Source organism: Neovison vison, chromosome 12 (genome assembly GCF_020171115.1).
Source record: "Neovison vison isolate M4711 chromosome 12, ASM_NN_V1, whole genome shotgun sequence".
NCBI classification, from domain to species: Eukaryota; Metazoa; Chordata; class Mammalia; order Carnivora; family Mustelidae; genus Neogale; species Neogale vison.
Window position 1 is genome coordinate 11,419,180 of NC_058102.1, and position 21,156 is coordinate 11,440,335.

A 21,156-nucleotide genomic window follows, 5' to 3' on the forward strand; every position below is an offset into this window, starting at 1 on the left:
GGTCCAGAGCCAGGGTTTGCATCCAGAAATTGTCGCCCCTGAAACCTGTACTCCTGCACCTGATCCCCTTGATCCCCCTTCTGGGCCTGCCTTCACCGATGGCACATGGCCGTACCCCTGGAAAGCCTGACCCCTGGGGGAGCTGGGCCATTCTTCCTGTGTATGGCACAGGAACGCCTGAGCCTCAGGGCCAGCCGCTCTGTCCCTTCTTGTTCCCAGCTCCCTGTGGCCCATGAAGGTGCCAGGCCACCAGGCTTGCCAGCCAGAAGAGCCCACCCTCTGTCTCCCTCTTGGGGCCGAGCTGCCCTTTAGCTCAGTTGCCTAGCGGAGGTTCCAGCTACCTGGGAACCGTGGGGGCTTGACTGCAGGGGTGTCGTGGCACCCTTGCCCTTGGCCCTGGGGTGCCGTGTCTCCTCCTGGGTGCATTGTCCTCAGTGGTTTTCGGGTTGCTATTGAACGTGCCCAGGCCATACCAGGGTCTTGGAGGGGTTTGCGCCAGCACCGCCTTGGGAAGGCTGCTGTGGCCGATGGGAGAGCGGGGCTACCTCAGAAGCAGCCCATGAAAGACCTCAGACCCAGGATCTGTCAGGCACACAGAGGGGAGATGAGTCAGCAGCTGGCATCCACCAAGGGAGGCCGAGAGCTCAGGGAGGATGGGCAGCAGCTGCCGTGCTCCGAGGGCACTAACTGGGTGCTGCCCACCCCCACCACGGCTGTACAAGGTCCGCATCCTCATCCTCGTTCCCCTCTACACGGGAGGCCCCCTCAGGGGTTGAGAGTCTTGTCCGAGATCACGGAGCCCACAGGGCACACCTCTTCTGTCACGGTACAAAATGTAGTGTGTGATCTTCGTCCCAGAGCCGACACACTGGTGGCTCACTGACAGGAGAGACGCTGACGCGGAGGTTGAGTTACTTTCCAAGATGCCTGGCAAGTAAGGGGCGGGCCAGAGCTCAAGGTCGGGGTGCCGTGATGCCCGGGCCGGGGCCCTGCCACGGGACCCCGCTGCCGCTCCTTAAAAGGTGCCCTCTGCCAAGCACTTTCTGCACAATTACCTCATTTAATTCCTGTCTTATGAGGCAAGTATTATTTCCACGTTCCAAGTGGTAAAACCGGTTCAGAGACACTGACTTACCCAAGGTCATGTCGAAAGAGCCGTGAGGCCAGATTTAAACCCAGGTGGGGGTCTGGCCTCTCCACCACTGGCAGGTGGGAAGAGGCTGCCAAGGAGCCTCGGGACCAGAGGCCGGGCCTCTGCACCACCCCGAGCTCCCTGTCCTTAAAAGGATGCTTCGGGGTGAGGTCAGCTAGTGGCCTGCGCCGGCCCAGGTTGGCAGGTCTGCCCATGCGGCTATTCGCGGCATGAGTCACCGGCTGGGAGCACAGAAGCCTCGGGGTGATCCCATTTGACTAATTCCACGGCTCTGACCTCACCGGGACGCTGCCAGCTTTGCATCGCGGCCCCACCGCTGCCCTCTGGGTGCCTCCTTGGGCTCCCCTAACTGCAGAATAGGGGTCGGCAGTGTGGCTGCGGTGCAGGGGAATCAGCGCCAGCCCCTCAGAAGCACAGACACACACACCGGCGGGGGGGGGGGGGGACATGACCACGGGTCCCCCCGGCCCCTCGACCTGCCATACGTGGCGTCTGTACACGTATTCTGATCCCGAGTTCCTCCGTTGGGCCCGGAGACTGGAGCCCGGAACCAAAGCTTGCGTTTGTTGTGTCAGATGTACAGCCTCCGCCGTGATCCCCACCACAGCCCGCCGGGCAGGAGTGCTCCCCATTTCCCAGTGGAGGAGACTGGGGTCAGAATGGCATCCGCAGAATGGCTGAGATGCGCAGCAAACATGCAAACAAGAGTGCCCCCCAACAAAGGGCGCCCGTGGGCCTGGGAAGCACTAGGACGAGGCTGCAGAACCGGGGGCCATAGGCCACTCTGGGAGCAATGTCAGGGTGTCATCCCGCCTCCCCCATGAGGGCACGAACGGCATGACTTGCCCAGGTCGCTGCCTGTGTGTGATGGGGACTTGAGTCCCTGGGCCCTGACTGCAGCTGGTCCTAAAATGAAAGTGACTCTGGTGGCCCTTGCTTCCCAGGGCTCCAGGAGCAGAGAAGAGGACAATGTGTCTCTACGGAGGCCAGGGTCCGGGGCCAGGACCTCAAGAGGATGTTGACGTGCTGCCAGTGCCCTTCCCAACAGTCCCTGCCCAGGACAGGGGCCCAGGAGGGCGCTCAGCCCCTGCCCCAGATGCCTGGGGAAAGTTTGTCCGGAAAGTGAAGGCAGCTCTGGCAGGGCTGCCGGAAATCCCAAATGTGTGGGCCCCAGCCGGGAAGGGCCCAGAGAACAATGTTGGGGCGTTGGTGACCGGCAGGACGCCGAGCGACCCGCGAGGCTTCCAGGCATGCTGCAGCAGTTCCTCTGGGCTGCCTGGAACACCGGCTGTGGTCGTGACCTTGAACCCTGGGTCCCGGGGGGGGGGTGCTGGCTGCCATGGATCTGCCAGAAACCAGGACCACTGGTTCTGCCAAGGAGCTCCAGCTCTCCAGCCACTCCAAACCGCCTTCTGGAAGCCCAGGGTGGTCCGCAGCCACTCCACAGTGGTGTAAGGAGGACAGGAGGAATCAGAGCCAGGTTCAAGTTCCAACTGGGCCACCTACTAGTGTGGCCTTGGGCATGTTGCATCCCCATGCGGAAGCTCAGCGGTGAGATCAATAGAACCAGGCAACACCGAGTGCACTTCCCGTGTCATCACGCTGAACCTTCTCAACAAGCCAGAGAGAGGCAGGGACTGCTGTTGCCACTAGGCCCAGAGCGCTTCAGGGACCCGGCCTTGACAGGTGTCAGGAGCTCTGGACGCAGGTGTGTCTGACTCTAAAGCCTCTGGGTCCTTACCTATTAGCGCCACTGCTTTCCCTTGGGGGCAAGGTTTTTCACTATTTTGCGCCTCAGTGGCCCCATCTGCATGCTGGGCCAGTGACACGCCCTCCTCATGAGGTCACGGTGGGGACAACATGGCAAGGCGTGCAGTGCAGAAGCATTCTGGTACCTCGCTGGATCTCCGAAAGTGTCCACGGCTATGCTTTCCCTTCCCCTCCTCCAGCGACATCTTCTACAGGAACCACCGGGTTTCCTGAGATAAGGACCCGGCACCTCACCACGGACGGACAGGGCTGTCCTTGTAGTAGGCCATGGCCCTGACATTGGGCTCCCTGCGCTGGCCCCGACCTCTGCCACCACCCCCTCCCGCTCTAGAGCTGGCTTGGAAGTGCCTGTGGCTCCAGCAGCCCCAGGGAGCTGGCGGTGGTGACCTCACTCTCAGAGAATGCCCAATGGAATTCACCCTGAGTCTGGTCCTCCGTGCTCCGTGCCTCCCGGCCTGACTCCCATCTGACTGCCCTCTCGCTCCATGAACCTGCAGGTCACACGCAGCACTGATGGGAGCATCTCTTGTGAGCTTGGACCCCCCTCCCACTCTACAGCTACTAATTATTAATTGGAGGTGAGCTGGTCCCCTGCCTTCTGTCAGCTTTCTAGGAAGCAGTAGGCAAGTAGCTGTCTCTCTCCGGTCTGCTGTCTCTCTCCGGTCTGCTCCTCCCAGCAGAGGGGCAGCCCAGCCTTGATCCCTGGCTCCCCGCACTGCCAGGTGCTCTATCCACATCTAGCCCTCCCTGCACCCACCCAAGCTAGCCATTGTTGTTCCCATTTCACATACAAGGAAACTGAGGCCTGGAGAACTGGTGTACCGTGCCTAAGACATACCCTGGGAAACGGGGCTGGGATGGCCTAACCCAATCGCCCGTCCTCCCCGCTCTGACATACCGCTGTCCCCACGAGAGGCAAAGGATCCCTCCTCTTATGCCAGGCGTGGGGCCTTCAGGCCTCTCCTACCTGCCTTCCCCATCGCCAATCCCTGGCCAGAATCAGGAGACTCCCTTTCCTCAGGACCTACTCCTAAGGCTGGAATATTGTCTCCACTGGGCAACCGCACCCCTAACCTCAGCCAGCTGGTGTCTGGGGGTGCCTCTCTCGGCCTGGCCTGAATGCCACAGAACATGAATGTCATGAAGATAAAGTACGGAATGGTAGTGAGTTCTCAAGAGAGGAGTCAGTGTGCAAGGGACAGTGTTTGCAGGGTTTTGTTTCAAAGAACCGAAGAGAGGCTCGTCAGAAGAGCCGAGCAGTGGGAAGAGCATTCCAGGCAGAGGGGAGAGCAGGTGCAAAGGCACAGGGGTGGGAAAGCACACGATCTGTCCAAGGAGGGAGGACGGGATGCAGGGGCCCGGTGGGGTCCCACTGATGGGTGGCATGGAGGCAGGCTTTGATTGAAGCATTGGAATCGCATGGACCGGGCTCCAATCCCAGCCCCTCCCCTCTTTAGCCAAGCCTCAGCTTTCCTCATCTCTGAAATGGGAGGATAGGGACACCCAGATGGTTCAGTCGGTTAAATGTCTGACTCTTGATCTCAGCTCAGGTCTTAATCTCAGGGTCATGAGTTGGGGCCCTGCATGGCACTCCATGCTGGGTGTGGAGCCGACTTTAAAAAAAAAAAAAAAAAAAAAAGGAAATGGGAAGACAGTACTCCCTGCCCATGGTTAAGACACAGGCATGAGATCATAAATGTAATGTTAGAGCACAGCGCTGTTGCGTAAGCCTCCTACTCCTGGGCATGCGCGTGGGGTCGGGGGGCCGCCAGACCGAAGTACCGCAGACTGGGTGAACGAAACCACAGAAATGTAGTTGTCACAGTTCTGGAGGCTGGAAGGCCAACGTCAACGTGTCAGCAGGTTTCATTTCTCCTGAGGCCTCTCTCCTGGGTTTGCCGATGGCCCCCTTCTGACTGTATCCTCACAGGGTCCTTCCTCTGTGCCCGTAGAACCCTCATGTTTCCTTGCCCAAAGTTCCTTCTCTTGTAAGGACACCAGTCCAGCTGGGTTGGGGCGCCGACCCTAATGACCTCATCACCCTAATGACTTCATGCCTCTGTAAAGGCCCATCTCCAAATAGTCACATTCGGAGGTCCTGGGGTTTAGGGCTTCCAACAGGGGAATTTGGAGGTGGCAGTGGGGAGGGGGGACACTCAGCCCATAAAATCCTGTTACTTAGTTTAATAATCATGGATAACACACAGAGGTTGTAGGCACTGTTCTAAACTCTGTTACTCAAATAACCCTAGGAGGTAGGTTCTGTATCAGCTCCAGGTTATGAATGGGGAAACTGAGGCACAGAAAATTTAGTTATGACCCCAGGTCCCACAGCTAGGAAGGTGCAAAGCCAAGATGAAAACCCCCTAGTCTAAAAAAAAGAAAAAAATTTAAAAAAAGAAAACCCCCCAGTCTGACCAGTGCCGCGTTCTTCACCCTCCCCTAGAGCCTTACCATGACCTCCAAGCAGCCACTCCCAGCATTCCTATGGCCTCTCCGCTCCGTCCCAGACCCACGGAAGCCACTCAGGGAGGGTCATGCCTTTAGCCTTTCCTCTCCCCCCACCCCCACCCCGCTGTCCCATACGTAGGTATTTTCCAGTTAATATTTCTGCCCATTACAAATGAGACTGTAATGAACACATTTGGACATAGAGCTTCTTTCTTCTGGGTTTTATAGATGCAGGATTCTCCTGGTAAACGGAGCATTTCAAAATCGCTGAGAGCCCGGAAGGAGTGTCCTGGGGCCTGAAATCTGAGCCAGGTTCTCCCCCAGCGCAGGCACCTCCCACTTGCTGGTTTACCTTGGGGGAGGGGAGGCTGAGCCGCAGGAATGTCATCAGACCTGCCCCACCTCCAGCCACCTTTTTATCGGGGCCACCTCTACCTTGGAAAGTTCCAGGCCCCAGTCAATTACGCCTCAATTTAAAGAAGAACAATAAGAAAGAAACTTCCAGGCCCCCAATCCTGGTGTTTCTGAGAACTTGAGTCGAAAGCAAGCTTTCATATAAGGGCCTGGTTGTGGTTATGCATCTGGGGTAGGTCCTGGGTCTGGGGCAGGACCTGAGAATGTGCCTTCCTAAAGCCGTAGATACTCAGACGCAGATGAGCCTGGACTTGGACAGATGCCCTTCCTGGGCCCAGAACCGTCTCCAAGCGCGTGGTACTGCACCTGTTCCTTGAGCAGCCTTCCATGTCCCTACCTTCCCATGGGGCCAGGCACAGTGGAGGAACCCAGGAATCTGTAACATGAATGAATGGGTGACGTGTAGAAACCTAACGAGCTGTTCTCCGCCAGGCCCCATTGCTGCTCTGGTCCCCAGCCTTATCTCCAGCCCAGACCCCATTGCCAAGGTCCCTCTCTCCTCGCCAAGGAGGCCCATCTGGGCCTCAGCACCTCTGGCACTTTCCATGCGAATTTGGACATGGCTCGGAGTCTCTGGGAGGAGCCACCCGCCTCCCCATGAAACAAGCGTGTTCGTGATTCCCACGATCTTTCCCATATTCATTTTCCATCTAACGGGCTCCCAGTGATCTGGAGAGAAGGGAAGACGGCAACTAAGTCTGGATGATGAGAGGGAAATGGAAGCCCAGAGAGGGCAGAGCCTTGCCTGAGGTCAACCAGCAAGCAAGAAGAGAGACTCCAGAGGCGGCTCTGGGTTCCACTGCCAGTCCTGGGGTTGCTCTTTTTGGAGGCTGGCAGAGAGGTGGGGGAGCGGGATTATTTCTAAATAATGGGGGCAGGAATGGGCCCGGGGAGGGGGGGTCCCTTTTCCCTGCCGAGTCCCTTGAGCCAGGAAAGACCCTCCCTTCCCTGCCTGCACTTGTCAGCCCAGCTCAGCATCCAACATGGCCCAGGAATGACTCCGCAGTGGGACTGGCTGCCCAGCGGGCCTGGTGTTTGCTCAGCACTTGGCCCTGACCACTGAGGCACAGCTGGGCCAACTTCAGGGTTACCCTGTTCAGGCCACATGAATGAGTTTCCTCCCCAGCAGAGGGAAGGAGACCAGGTTCTCCGGGGTCAGGCCCAGGCCCTCCCTGTCCTGGTGCTGGTCCCTGTGGGCTCTGGGGACCAGGCAGAGAACTGGCTTCTCTGGACAGAAGCCCGGCAGGATGGGGCGGGCGGGGCCAGGGCAGCCTGGGAAGATGAAGTTGTTTGTGTCCATGAAGCCCCGGGCTCGCGCCCTCACTCACTTGGGCGTGCTTGGCCTCTGAGACCTCCTCTCTGGAGGCCTCATTTCCCAGAACTCTGCTCTCCCCAAGCCATGAACCTCAGGGCCCCCAGGCCTCCAGAGACCAGTCTCCACCCCCAGGTTTACAGAGGAAGCCAGACCCAGCCAGGGGAGGAGGTCGGGAAGGCGCTGAGGCCAACTGGGGAGCGGCTAAGTTAGGAGAGGGCTCTGCAGAAACCCCATGGAGGCATCCCTCCCTTTCCAGCCATCCAAACCCAGACTGTTGCCATGTGTCCTCACACTGTCCCCCCCACAAGAGTCCGAGGGTGGGGCTGGCCTTCTCTTCTGTGTCAAAGTGCACCCAGCTCCTAGCCCTGGGTCTGGGTCCTTCAGATGCTCTCAGGCCCCACCCCCATGGGGCTCTGAATGACTTTTGGGAAGTAAGACAGAGATAGAGAGAGAGAGAGAGAGAGATTCTTTTTTTAGCAGCCCAGAACTTCTGGCTGGAGATCATTGCATCTTCAAGAAATTCACTAAAAAGCGTGGGCACAAGGGGGCAGTTCTGGGGGAGGGCGGAGGATGGGGAACCTCCAGAGACTAGGGTTTGGAATTGGATCTGAGGTGACGAATCATCCTGGGTCGCCTGCCTGCGACTTAAGGAGGTTGCCAGGACTTATGGGATTTGAGAGCTAAAAGTGGGCCAAGTCTGGACTCTGCCACTCACTGGGTAACCATGGGTAAAAAACACTTCCCCTCTGCAGGCCTCAGAAGTGAATCTGGGAAAGGGGGTCAGTAGCCATCCAACATCCTCCTCATGAAGTTCCCAGAAGACTGCAGAGGAAAAGTTAGAACGTGTTACATCCCAACAGATATGAGGGTTTATTTTCTCACCATTAGTGGTGGCCCTTCTGGTGAGGGATCTCCTCCTCCTTCACCCTCCTTCACCGTCGCCCCCCCCCCACTGCCTATTATTCGCTCATTTCCTACCAGTCGCTAATCAGCCCCTACTATATGCCAGGCACCGGGTCTGCAAGGGTGGAAAAGAAGAGCTCAGCCCTCATGTGTCTCAGAGCATACGTGAGGGCAATTAGAACACACTGAGACAAATTTATTCAGCAGTAAATTTTCATGAGCAACTATGTCATGAGCAACAATGTCCCAAGCATTGTCTTGAACAGTGTACGGACATTCACTCGCTGGACCCTCACAATAACACGGTGAGGTGAAGATTATTTTATCCCCATTTTGCATATGAAGAAACTGAGGCTCAGAAAGATTAAATATTCAGTAGAGAAGTCAGGGAGAGGGCATTAAGAGGCCTCTTTCTGAAGGATGAACATATGTCTCCATGTGTGCAAGGAAGGGGCTTTTCAGGAGGGAGCAGCAGGTGCAAAGGTTGGGAAGCATGGAACAGCATGATGCCTCCAGGGAACTGCAAGTTCAGAGGTCTGCGCCCTGAGTGAAGGGTTCACACTTGTCCTGTAGGCGACTGGGAGGTTGTGAAGTCCAGTGGAAGTCAAAGAAAAGCAATTGAACACATTGTGTTTTAAAAGGATCTGGGCTGTAAGGGGAGGTTGTAGGGAGAAGAGTGGAGGCCAGGTGATGGGGGGGGGTGCTGACTCAGGAGGGACACTTCCTATTTGTTTTAAAGTCTTGTCCCTCCAAGAAGGGTTCAGTCAAGCATACACTTGCGACGAATCAATGGCCAGTGTTTAGCGAGGTCCTGGGCTGGGCTTGGGGCTACAGACTCTTTAAGTGGCAGTTAGAAAAGGCGCCCAGTAAAGGTCCTCCTCCCCCAGCTACCCACTGTGGACCTGCTGCCAGCGCTGGGATGAAGGAAGAAACCCGCCCACAGCCACAAGGCAAGTCGGTCAAGTTCAGCTCCCCGCAGGGCGGGGCCCGGCACGGTGTCAGCCCAGAGGGGCGCGGGGCGGGGGGAGTCCCAAAGGGCCTCGGGGAACGTAGGGGCTCCACTGGAGGGGCCCCGCCCTCGCAGTTAGAGTCTCCCCGGGGCCTGTCGGGCCTTGGGAAGAGCCCGGCAGGAAGGCATGCTCCGCCCCTGCCTCGCCCGGCCCCGCCCCGCCCCTGCCTCGCCGCGCCTGCCCTTATAAGGTGAGCGCAATGCCGAGCTCCGGCCTGGGGCGCCTGTCGTCAGCTGCGTCCGTCCGCTGCGCGCTGGGGCCCGCCTGCCAGGGGCACCCCTCCAGGGCCGCGCCGCCCAGCGCCTTTCTGCCGGCAAGGACCGCCCCCGAGCCCGCCGGCCGGTGCACCTGCGCCCCTCCCATCCAGCTGCACAGGCGCGGATCCCTGCGCAGTCAGCCGGCGGGGGTGGGCCCGGAAAGTTCGGGGAGACGGCGGGTGGCGCAAGCTGGGGTGGGTGTGGGAGGAAAGTTACCTCTCTTCGGGACCTCCCCCCCCAGTCCACCGGTGCCGGCTACATGCCAGGCAGTGACCTCAACTTCTACAAAGCTTATCGCCCAGCCAACTTGCGTGGTATGGCTGAGTTAAGAGCCAAGACTCCTACTAGGGTTCGATTTAGCGAGGTTGCTTACTGGCTTTGTGGGCTACAGGCTAGTGAAGTAGTTCTGTGCCTCGGTTTTCTCATCTGTAAAATGGGCATATAATGGCTTATCCCTCAGGAGCAGGGTGATCACTGAATGTGTTAATAGAGGAGTTAGTGGTTTTCAGCAGTTTTCGGTGGAGTTAATAAATAATTGAGCTCTGATGGGTCAGAAGTGAAAACCCTTACCCCCAGGAGTTCAGCCTCAGCCCTGGTCTTGTTTGGAGGGTTTAGGGGGCATAGGCAGTTTTTAAAAACACCAGGTACTTAATTTTCACATTTAGCAAATCCTGGTTAGGGACAAAGAGAAAGTCTTTAGTTAGAGTGTCTTTAACACCCCCTTAGCAGATTCCATTTTTAGCAAAAGAGAGATGGGCCTCCGACTGGGAGCCTTGGGCAGGAGAAAGGAGCTGGGTAGGTTTAATAACACGACTTTGTTTTGGTGATTTCCACTTTGCTGGAAGAGTTTAGAATTACTGTTTATGGTACTTGGCTTTCCATACGTGGTAGGGACGTAATATTCACTTAAGCTTTTTAGTATGAAAATGTGCAGAAGCACACACAAGGGCATAGAGAATGTTAATACGATGATCTTTCCTTTAGTCATCTAATGTGCACAGATAAATGCGTTCAAATAGGAGCTGATTTGTAGAAGGAAGAAGGAGAGTACCAAGAGTGCAAAGGCAAAGCTTCTGAGCAGGCTAACTGCTTGAAATTTGGCAGGGACCCCCAGGAGCTGCTTTATGTCCCAGGAGGATTCGAATGGGCGCCTCTCCCTCCCACCAGGGGTGAGAGCAGTCCAGATCTCGCAGTCTGGCTTGGGGTGTCCTAGTGGGCACCATGCCAGCACCCCAGATGAGTGCCTCTAGACTCAAGTCACCTTGCCTGGGTGATTTCTTTCTTTCTTTTTTTTTTTTTTTTTTTAAAGATTTTATTTATTTATTTGACAGACAGAGATCACAAGTAGGCAGAGAGGCAGGCAGATAGAGGAGGAAGCAGGTTCCCTCCTGAGCAGAGAGCTCCATCCCAGAACCCTGAGACCATGACCTGAGCCAAAGGCAGAGGCTTTAACCCACTGAGCCACCCAGGCGCCCCTCCTAGGTGATTTCTGTATTTGCTTTCTCCACTGCCCACCTGGCTGCAGGCACCTGCCCTGCCCACTACAGCCAAAGGAATTTTCTAGACCACTGAAACCACTCCACGGCTCCCCAGTGCCCACAGGAGAAAGATCAAACCTTAGCAGGGCTGATGTGCCTTCGGTGGTCTGAGGCCCACAGACCTCGCAGCGCCTTTTCCTAGCACTCCTTCCTTCCGCTTTCCTCTCCGGTCAACCTGAGCCCTTGGCAGCTTCCTGAATATTCATTAAGTAAATATTTAATGCATTAGGATGTGGCACCAGAAACAGAACTCCGCAGTGAGTGGTGAGGAGCTCAGCGGGCATGTTCCAGCCGGCTCTCCTGGCGTTTACCGGCTAGTGGGGAAATTAAAGAAGTAGCGTGAAAAAAGTGTTTAGAGTGTCATGTGCTATAAAGGACTTCCAAGAGAGTTTTCGCCTTTTGCCAGGAAGACCCCCCCCCCACTCAGCCCACCGTGCCCTGCTTTTAGTCTTTGCTGATATACTGTCACCACCAAAATGGGGTCCCCTTGCATATGTCTTTATTTGGGGCGACTATCGTATTGGAGTGGTAGTTTACATGCCTGTGTCTCACGTGGAACAATGAGCTCCTCAAGGAAAATCGTCTCGGTCCTCTTGGTCTGGTGTCCCCAGTAGCTCAGGGACATATCATGCAGGTGTACAGCAGTTGTTGGGTGACTATTAAAGCAGCAAGCCTCCGCACCAGGACCTGCCCCCCAGAGCGATTCAATCTGCAATCAAGACTTCATTCATTCATTCATTCATTCACTCATTCATTTTAAACGAGCAATGTCATTCATCATGAAATTGGAGTGCGCCAAGGCCCGAATGTGGACCAGTTGATTGACAGAGGGTAAAGTCGGCTGTAGCAGACTGCGGGACAGCCAGGCACGAAGCGATCATCGTGCCTGGTTCCCTGTGGGACAACTGTCAGATGGAGGGTATTTTCTTTTTTTTTTTTAATTTTTTAAAGATTTTATTTATTTATTTGGCAGGCAGAGATTACAAGTAGGCAGAGAGGCAGACAGAGAGAGAGAGGAGGAAGCAGGCTCCCCGCTGAGCAGAGAGCCTGATGCAGAGCTTGATCCCAGGACTCTGGGATCATGACCTGAGCCTAAGGCAGAGGCCTTAACCCACTGAGCCCCCCAGGCGCCCCTGGAGGGTCATTTCTACACAGCGTCCTGGAGCAAAGGCAGGATTGGGCGCAGCAGGGCTGAAGGAAGAGGGACTTTGAAGGAAGCAGAGAGGTGTGACCACGTGCAGTTGCAGGGGTGGGGCCCCTGGCTGGGTGTGGCCGGAGCCTTTGGTCGAGGTGTGTGAGTGGGGAGCTGAGGCAGGTTGGTGCCCCCCTCAGGGAGGACCCTGCACCTTGGCCCGCTTCCTTCCCCACCCCTCTCACCGCCCCCCCACCCCGAACTGGAGAACAAAGGGCATGTCTGTCACCTCGTCATCTATGGGCAGTGGCTTCTCAAGGTTTCCAGACAGCGACCAGAGACATCCCATCACAGCCAGGCGCAGCTTGCCAAACTGAAACCAGCATTTCATGAGATGGTGGACTACCCAAGACTCACTCTGACATTTTCTCTTATTCTTTTTTTTTTTTTTTAAATCATCATCATCATCATCATCATTGGTAGGAAATTCTGAGTGTGACTCACCAAATCCTGCACTTTGACTGGCGCGTTAAAAAACGTGGATCCAAGCGTCCTTCCAAAGGGTCTAGTGGTGGCTTGGAGGCCCTTTTTTTTTTTTTTTTTTAAGATTTTATTCATTTATTTGACAGACAGAGATCACAAGTAGGCAGAGAGGCAGGCAGAGAGAGAGGGGGAAGCAGGCTCCCTGCTGAGCAGAGAACCCAATGCGGGACTCGATCCCAGAACCCTGGGATTATGACCTGAGCTGAAGACAGAGGCCTTAACCCACTGAGCCACCCAGACACCCCCTTGGAGGCCCTTTTTGATTCATAAAGAATTTTTTTTTTTAAAGATTTTATTTATTTATTTGACAGAGAGAGATCACAGTAGACAGAGAGGCAGGCAGAGAGAGGAAGGGAAGCAGGCTCCCCGCTGAGCAGAGAGCCCGATGCGGGACTCGATCCCAGGACCCTGAGATCATGATCTGAGCCAAAGGCAGCGGCTTAACCCACTGAGCCACCCAGGCGCCCCTTCATAAAGAATTTTAACTTGTAGCATCCTGAGGGGCTGTCCTTCACTCCACAGCTACTTGCACTTGTAAAGCAGCAGCCCCAGAGGGCAGAGCTGGTCGCAGCCTGCCCCAGTGTCTGAGATCCCCCCCATCAAGATCCCAGGGCTGCAAGGGGCTCCCAGTGGGGCTCCCAGGGGATCCAAGATCCAGATGAGAAGAAAGAGAACAGCCCCACCACAATCCCACCACATCCCCCCACCCCACGATCTAACACACCCTCCCAACACCCCTACCCACCCCCATCCCCCGCCTCATTCTCCACTTGGCATCTAGTTCCCCTGCCAGGCTGTCTTAGGATGCCACTTGCCCCCGGGGGGTGGGGTGGGGAGGAGGGGGTAGTGGAGGCCGCAGCTGGGCTCTGGACTCTGTGCCATCACCTGGGCTCAGTCCTCTCCTCTGCCCTCTAGCCGGTACCAACCACCCATCTGCAGGCCAGCGCTTCGGATCAGCAAAGGGCGAATACAGGGGCCAGAGCCCCTCCCCATCCATGCTTCTGGCAAAATTCCTCTTCCTTCTGGGATCTCTGAGGCCTCTGGAGATACGGGCTGCAGCAGGGGGGTGGATCCTACTCATAGCCCTTGGCCCTCAGAATGCCGGACCCAAGGAAGCTTTAAGCTTCGAAATGGAGTCCAGCCCCCCTTGTTTTATTTTTGCAGAAACAGGGGCGCCTGGGTGGCTCAGTGGGGTCAGGCCTCTGCCTTCAGCTCAGGTCATGATCCCAGGGTCCCGGGATCAAGCCCCGCATTGGGCTCTCCGCTCAGTGGGAAGACTGCTTCTTCCTCTCTCTTCTCTCTCTCTGCCTGGCCTCTCTGCCTCCCTGTGATCTCTGTCTGTCAAATAAAAAAAAAAAAAAAGAAAGAAACTGAGGCCCAGAGAGGTGAGGGACCTCACCCAAGTGTACAGATGAGTTAGTCTCAGAGTGAGCCCTGGAGACTCGGGTCTCCTGGCTCCAAACCCAGGGCTCTTTCTTATTGTTGCATGTTGAGGGTCTGCGGAAAGGGGAGGGGGGGCTCCGGAAAGAGCTTGGAGAAATGTCCCTCCCATCTGGGAGCAGCGGGGCCATGTGCTTGCATGGCCGGTGGCCTGGGAGACCTGCGTCCTCACTGTGCTTCTGCCACCCACTTTCTGTGACTCTGCCCGAGTCACTGCCCTGTCTGGGCTACAGAATGAGGGCACCGACCAGGTGAGGTCCTGGAGCTCCTCCCGCTCTGAGCCTGCGCTGCCAGCCCTCTCCAGTCCGGTGCTGGGTCCTCCCCCACCCCACTCTTCCTCCTCCCCAGAGCCTGAGCTGCTTGGAGAGGAGTGAAAGCGGAAGATAAAGCCTGTGGGAACTTGTCTTCTCAAAGGAGCTTGCCGCTTCCCTGGGGCCTCTGGATTAGGTTGGTGGCTTCTAGTCCTTTCTTTCTGGAGACACTGGATATGGCCTGAAATCCAGGCAGAGGGGCCCTCCTCCCGCTGGGCTTCCTGGCTCCTCTGGCTCTCATCATGCATGATTTGCCTTCTCAGTTCACCGTCCTTTTACGTGTGGGAATCTCTTCTCCAAATGGACCCCATACTTCTTGGGGTGGGATTTGAGACCATGTGTCTATAGTCAAGGCTTCTTACAGAGGGAAGGATTTGGGCCTCTCCCTAGAGGAGGAAGGAAGAATACTGGTTAAGATCTGGGGCTCTTACTTTGGAAAACAGTGTGGAGATTCCTTATGAAATTAAAAACAGAGTTACCCTATGACCCTGCAATTGCACTACTGGGTATTTGCCACAAAGACACAGATGTAGTGAAAAGAAGGGCCATCTGTACCCCAATGTTCATAGCAGCAATGGCCACAGTCGCCAAACTGTGGAAAGAACCTAGATGCCCTTCAACAGATGAATGGACAAAGAAGATATGGTCCATATATACTACGGAGTATTATGCCTCCACCAGAAAGGATGAATGCCCAACTTTTGTAGCAACATGGACAGGACTGGAGGAGATTATGCTGAGTGAAAGAAGTCAAGCAGAGAAAGTCAATTATCATATGGTTTCACTTATTTGTGGAGCATAAGGAACAACCTGGAGGACATTGGGAGAAGGAGAGGAGAAGTGAGCTGGGGGAAATCGGAGGGGGAGACGAACCATGAGAGGCTGTGGACTCTGAGAGACAAACTGAGGGTTTTGGAGGGGGTGTGGGGGTGGGTGAGCCTGGTGGTGGGTATTGTGGAGGGCACATATTGCATGGAGCACTGGGTGTGGTGCATAAACAATGAATTTTGGAATACTGAAAAAAAAAATGATCTGGGGCTCTTGATGGAAAGTGCCCAGGTTTGAGCCCCAGCCCCCTTCTGGCCCGTCAGAGGACGCTGCAGGCGCTCAGTAATGCTTCACGGGTCCATTAATCTAGAGTTATTCTCATGGCCTGAGCACTCTGGAGAGGAGAGAAGCCTGGAAATGTGCTAAGGGCTTCGTCTGCATTATCTCCATGTACCTCATAGAGACCTGATGAGATAAATAATATTCGTGACCTGGCCTCCTTGAGGCTCCCGGCGCAAAAGGACTCGGAGTAAAGGGACTTGGTCAAGGCCCATGCCGGAATGGAGGGCGTCTAACACAAGTTCACTGGCCATGGTGCTCCAGACCCTCCCTCCCATTCATTCCCCAACTGACCTGACCCCACAATACTCTCACCGAACCGCCCCCACGCTGCCGTGCCTCAGGGCGGGCTGCTCTACCCAGGGACGGGGGCGTCCAAGATCGGGTGCCCCCAAGGTTGAGTCCTTGGGGAGGCCTCCTCCTGGTTGCCACACCGGTCTTCTTGTGTGCTCACTAGCGCCCTCTGTCTTCCTCAGAGGGCACTCATCCCATCACGGTGGGGGTGGGGGTGGCCTCAAACTCTGGAAGGCCCCGCCTCTAATTCCCATCCATCCCATGAGAACTTCAACACGTGAATCTGGGAGAGCACAAACCTGTCCTTTCTCAAGTCCCCAACTAAAGAGCTTTTCCCGAGTGCAACATTTATGATGATCGGCCCGCTACTCCTTCTAGAAACACTGTTCAAAGTTGGGGTTCTTCCGTTTCAAGCCCCAGACACTGACCCCGAATAGCTAAGCAGAATAAAAATGGAGGTGGGGGATTTCGTGGAACACATTGGCCACGCCCCTGCAGGAAAGGCTGGGTGCCCGCACCTCCCGGGAGGGGAGGTGGCTTTTGTGCCTTCGGCTGGCTGGTGGTCCCAGGAGAGATGTCTTTAAGGTTAGCAGTGCCTGAGCTTGGTCTCGGGAGTCTCACAGACCAGGGTTCTGGCCCAGTTATCACCTCCTCTTGACTGGTTGAGTTTATGGACCACCTTTCCAGGATGTGGCCGTCAGACGCACTCTCCCCATTGGTGATTCTAGGAACCAGAGTCCTGTTGCCTGGTTTGAGTCCTAGGCCTGCCCCAGGAGAGGAGGGGCAAGCCCTTGTGATTGGCAGCCCTGCGGTAACCAGCTGGAATGAGGTGGGGGGTGGACCCCCGCCGCCCCAAAAAGAAGGGGTTGCTGTGAACAGAACAAAGTGAGGGAATTAGAAGCTTTCCACCAGGGGATTCTACCCACTGGAAACAAATTTCTCTTTCCCTGCTTTCCCTCCCCCTTCTTGCCTCTTTCTGTCCTGTCCCTCCTCGCAACATTTATTGAGTGTTTGCTTTGTTTGGGGCACATCTTAGGCCCAGGAATAAAAAGATGAGTCAGACCCAGGGCCAACCCTAGGGAATTTATCTAATCCCGATCAGCATACAATGCTGGTCCTCCATGCAGAGCCAAGTCAGATGCTGTCCCCCCCCCCCAACCACCCCCTACCTTCCCCACACAGAGCCCCAGGCAGCCAGTTCTTACCAACTGGAGTTCCAAAATTTGGAGGCTCTCTGCTGTGGCTGGCCAAAAGTCTCCCTCTTCCCCAAAACAATTCTTCTGACGTTTAACAGCAGCACAGCAGAATTCCCCCACGCTCACCCTCAAGTTCATTTCTACTCCGCGGGGTAGGGGTTGGTGGGGAGGAATGGCACTGGTGCCTTCCATTCTTGACCCTGGTTGGCTGTTGAGTCAGCTTTGCGGTTAGGAGTCTGAGCGCAGTTCCTGTGGACAGAAAGAGAACATTTGAGTCTTATCACTGCATCCTTCTGAGCCTTTGGTTTGGAATGAATTTTCCACGACCCTTATAACATATTACCGCAGATTCAGGGGCATAAAACAAGACCCATTTTTTATCTGACCATTATGGAAGTCAGAAATCGAGAATGAATCTGAGGGAGCTAAAATCAGGGTGTTGGCTGGGTTGTGGTCTTTCTGAAGGCCCCAGGTGAGAATCCTTCCTGGCCTTGTCTGGCTGCCAGAGGCCCTCCACACACCTGGGCTGGCAGCCCCATCCTTCATGCCTCCAACCTCTGTTTCTACTCTCACACCTCCTTTCCGACTCCCTGACTGCTGCAGTCTCAAGGTTTCTGTCCCCCACAAAGTCACGTGTTGAAACGCTCACCCCCAAAGATGATGGTATTTGGAGGTGGGGCCTTTGGGAGGTGCTTGGGTCAGGAGGGCAGAGCCCTTCCCTCTTTTGTAAGGGCTGGGGGTCCTGGGAAGGAGCCCCACATTGGACTCTCATCTCAGCGGGGAGCCTGCTTCGCCCTCTCCCTCTGCCTGCTGCTCTGCCTGCTTGTGCTCTCTCTCTCTCAAATAAATAAATAAAATCTTTTTTTAATTAAAAAAATAATTTTATAAATAATATCTTTTATTATTTATAAAATAATTTATAATATCGAGCTCCCTCGATCCTTCCACCATGTGAGGACACAGCGAGCAGGTGTCATCTGTGAATAGGGAGGAAGAACCTTAGGGGAAAGCAATCCTGAGGGCACCTTGATCTAGGACTTCAAGCCTTCAGAACCGTGAGAAATAAATGTCTGTTGTTAATAAGCCACCCAGCCCGTGCTGTGTTTTATTATAGCAGCCCGAATGGACTAAGACACTGACTTTTTGTCTGGTGGGATTAGGGCCTCTGTGATCACTCCAGGCTGACTCAGATAATCCAGAAGAATCTCCCTGTCTCGAGATCCATATCAGAATCACATCTACAAAGCCCTTCTTGCCATGAAAGCCAACATTCACCGGCTTTGGGGCTGGGAACATGGACACCTCTGGAGGCCATTATTGTGCCTGCCACGGGTTCCTTACCTGTGAAACAGGGTGTTGATGACCTACTTCCTAGACTTGCGGGCAAGATCAGGTGAGACAGTCCACGGGCAGCCCTGGACACAGCGCCTGGCATAGAAAGAAACACCTGCTATCATGCACTTAGTGGGAGATTTTCACGGGGGCAATTGCTGGGGAGAGCTCAGCATCCTCACCCCGACCTTGGCCCTGTATGCCTCCTCCTCCTGGGTACCGTTGGTCCAACCGAGGGGTTGGGGGTGTGAAATCCCTGCCAGATGTCAAGTTTTTACCTAAGGCTTTTCTGGGCTCTGCACTGTCCACCCCCGCCCCCATAGTCTCTAGGCTTTTGTAGCAATCACCTGGTTTTTATAGAGAAGGAGGAGAGCACCAGCCGCCTCTGAGCTACCTGGGAACTTGTTAGGGCACTCAGTTAGTTAGTTAGTTAGTTAGTTAGGCCCCTCCCCCGGACTAACTGAAGCTGACCCTCTGAGGTGAGACCCTGCAGTCTGGGGTTTTGGGAGCCCTCCAGGGGATGCCAGGGCTCCCTTAAGTTTGAGAACCCTGGGATGGAGCCCCTTCGTAGGACCCCCACCTGCAGGAAGTCTCCCCACTGCAGCGGTGCGGTCGTGAGGCCCAGGGAGATGAGGGCTGGCTTCAGACAGCGCAGGTTGGAACCTGAGCAAAGCTGCTGTTCTTTCCCCATCTCTGCGCGCCTCCGCCCTTGGGCACCTCCCTTCCTGGTGCCACCTGGACACGGTGCCCAGTGCCCAGATGCTTCAAGGGAAGCTCCACCCTGCCACTCCTGGGGCGCAGCTCAGGCCCAAGGACCTCTCCCTCTTCACCTTCGTGTGTCACTGTGGGCAGGGCCCTGTATTCAGCTGCAGTCTCAGAGTCTGATAACTAATTTATACTCAAGTGTAAATGGCTGATGGGGCATTCGGGGGTTACCTGCTCCTTTGAAGGGGGTGCTGGTGGGAAGCAGGAAGAAAGAGCATTCCTGGTGGGGCTTCACCCCCTTGTTGGGCACATCTGGAGGAACCGCGTGTATGTCTTGGAGGGAGGGCTATGAACTTCCTAAATGCGGGCAGAATAGTCTTGTGGAAACAGCGCAGGGCACTGTTTATGGCTGAGTCATGGTCATCACTGCCTAGCGACCTTGGGCAAGTCACTTCATTGCTCTAAGGCTTCATTTGATCTCCTGGAAACGGGCCTGATTCCTACACAGAGTCCCACAGGGAGGGTTACATGAGATTACCTTTATCAGGTGGCCCTTTCCTGTCTAGATTGCTCTCACCGGCGGCTCTGAGCTCAGCCCAACCCGGGCAGAGTCTCCCCAGGTTACAAAAGGGGCAGGTTCCTTCCTGGGACAACACCTTGTGCCTCGCGTCTGTGCCACCTGCTCAACGAATGCCTGGGGTCAGAGTGCCTAGCATCCCTGCTTCTGGAAGACTTCCCTGATGCCGCCCCAAGCTCCCAGCCCTGTGGGAGGCAGTGGGGGCTCTTGGGAGAGCCCTGAGTTGGGAGTCAGGAGCCCAGGGGCTAGTCCTGGCTCTGCCGCTGACTTGCTGTGTGACCTGCCTAATTGCCTGCCCCTCTCTGGGCCTGAGACCTTGCATGCAAGATGAGTGAGATGTGCAGATGTGTGAAGGCCCTTCCCCCACGAGGTTCATAACCATCCCCTGGAACCCTTAGCAGCCTGCCTGTCCTCCTGGATATGGCAATGAAGCATATTCTGCTCAGCAGTTCCCACAGCCTCCTATGAAATGTGCTCTTTTCTCCCCTGCATGACTAAGTTCTTTGAGGAAAGGCCCTGTGTTTGTGCCTCCTCATTTGGCCTTCAGCCTTGCACTTAACACTGACCTCATGCATCCTTGTGCTCAAGAAAGACCTGCTGATAAGTTCCCAAAGACCTTGGCTGTGCCCAGGAGAGCGCTTTTCTTTCAAGGTGCCATCTCCTGCAGGAAGACTTCCCAGATGCTGTCTCCGTGCAACACACAAACAGAATTGCTCCTCCACCCCCCTCCCTGCCCCGCCCCGGCTCTGGTCATTCCTTCCCTTTCAGATTCTCTCCTAGAACAGTGCCTGGCACCGCTAATAAGTGGGGGTTGAATTCCTTTGAATTACAGTCTAAGGGGAGAGAAAGAGAGCGATAAAAGGAACCCTAGAGTCTTTGCAGGGCTGGGGGCCACAGCAGGAAGGGGCTCTTCCCTAGGAAGGCCTGCAGATGGCGAACAGCTGGTCGGGGGTGGCTGTGACTCACCCCACTCCCTCAGGCGGGGGATACTGCGGGCAGGCTGCGACGAGGCTCAAGGCCTAAAGGAATTTTGATAAGGATAACACAAGCCCTGGAGTATTTCTAGAATGCAGGAGGTTAAGGGTGCGGGGAGCGGGGTCAGGGCAAAACTGCCTGATTATGTTACTTATGTATTTATTTATTTTTGCCTGGATAAAACATTTGCATCCCACGAAATCCAAAAGGTACGAAGGGGACCCAGCCCCGGGCGTTCCAGCTCCGCAGCTCCCTTCCCCAGAAGACCGGCCTTTCCAGGGGCTTCTGCGTACAACCTCCCTGTATGCTTTTCCTCCCTTGCTAATCCAGAGCTGCCTATCGGCTCTTCTTCACTTGGCTTTTTCCCTCAACTCGTCCCTGAGAGCATTTTATATTGGCACATAGAGAGCATTCTCGTTTTTTGTTTGTTTGTTTGTTTGTTTCAATTTGCCTGTGTTTAGGGTTGCCAGATAAAATGCAGGATGCTTGGTTAAATTTGAATTACTTGAACCTCTGATAAAGAACAAATGACTGGGGGGGGGGCGCCATGGTGGCTCAGTCGGTTAAGCATCAGCCTTGGGCTCAGGTTATGATTCCAGGGTCCTGGGATGGAGCCAAGCATTGAGGTTAAACTGAGCAGGGAGTCTGCTTCTCCCTCTGCTCCTGCTTGTGTTCCCTCTCTCTCTCTGTCAAATAGATAAACACACAAATACATCTTTAAAAAAAAAAAAAA

General features: G+C 55.2%; 1 long non-coding RNA gene across 1 annotated transcript; it reads right to left on the reverse strand.

Moving 5' to 3' along the window:
* Positions 1-17,017: 17,017 nt before the first annotated feature.
* Positions 17,018-20,037, reverse strand: LOC122891756. Its single transcript, XR_006381323.1, has 3 exons — positions 20,015-20,037; positions 18,176-18,262; positions 17,018-17,083 (listed from the first exon to the last, which is right to left on the reverse strand). It is a non-coding gene; the product is annotated as an uncharacterized LOC122891756 (long non-coding RNA).
* Positions 20,038-21,156: the final 1,119 nt, after the last annotated feature.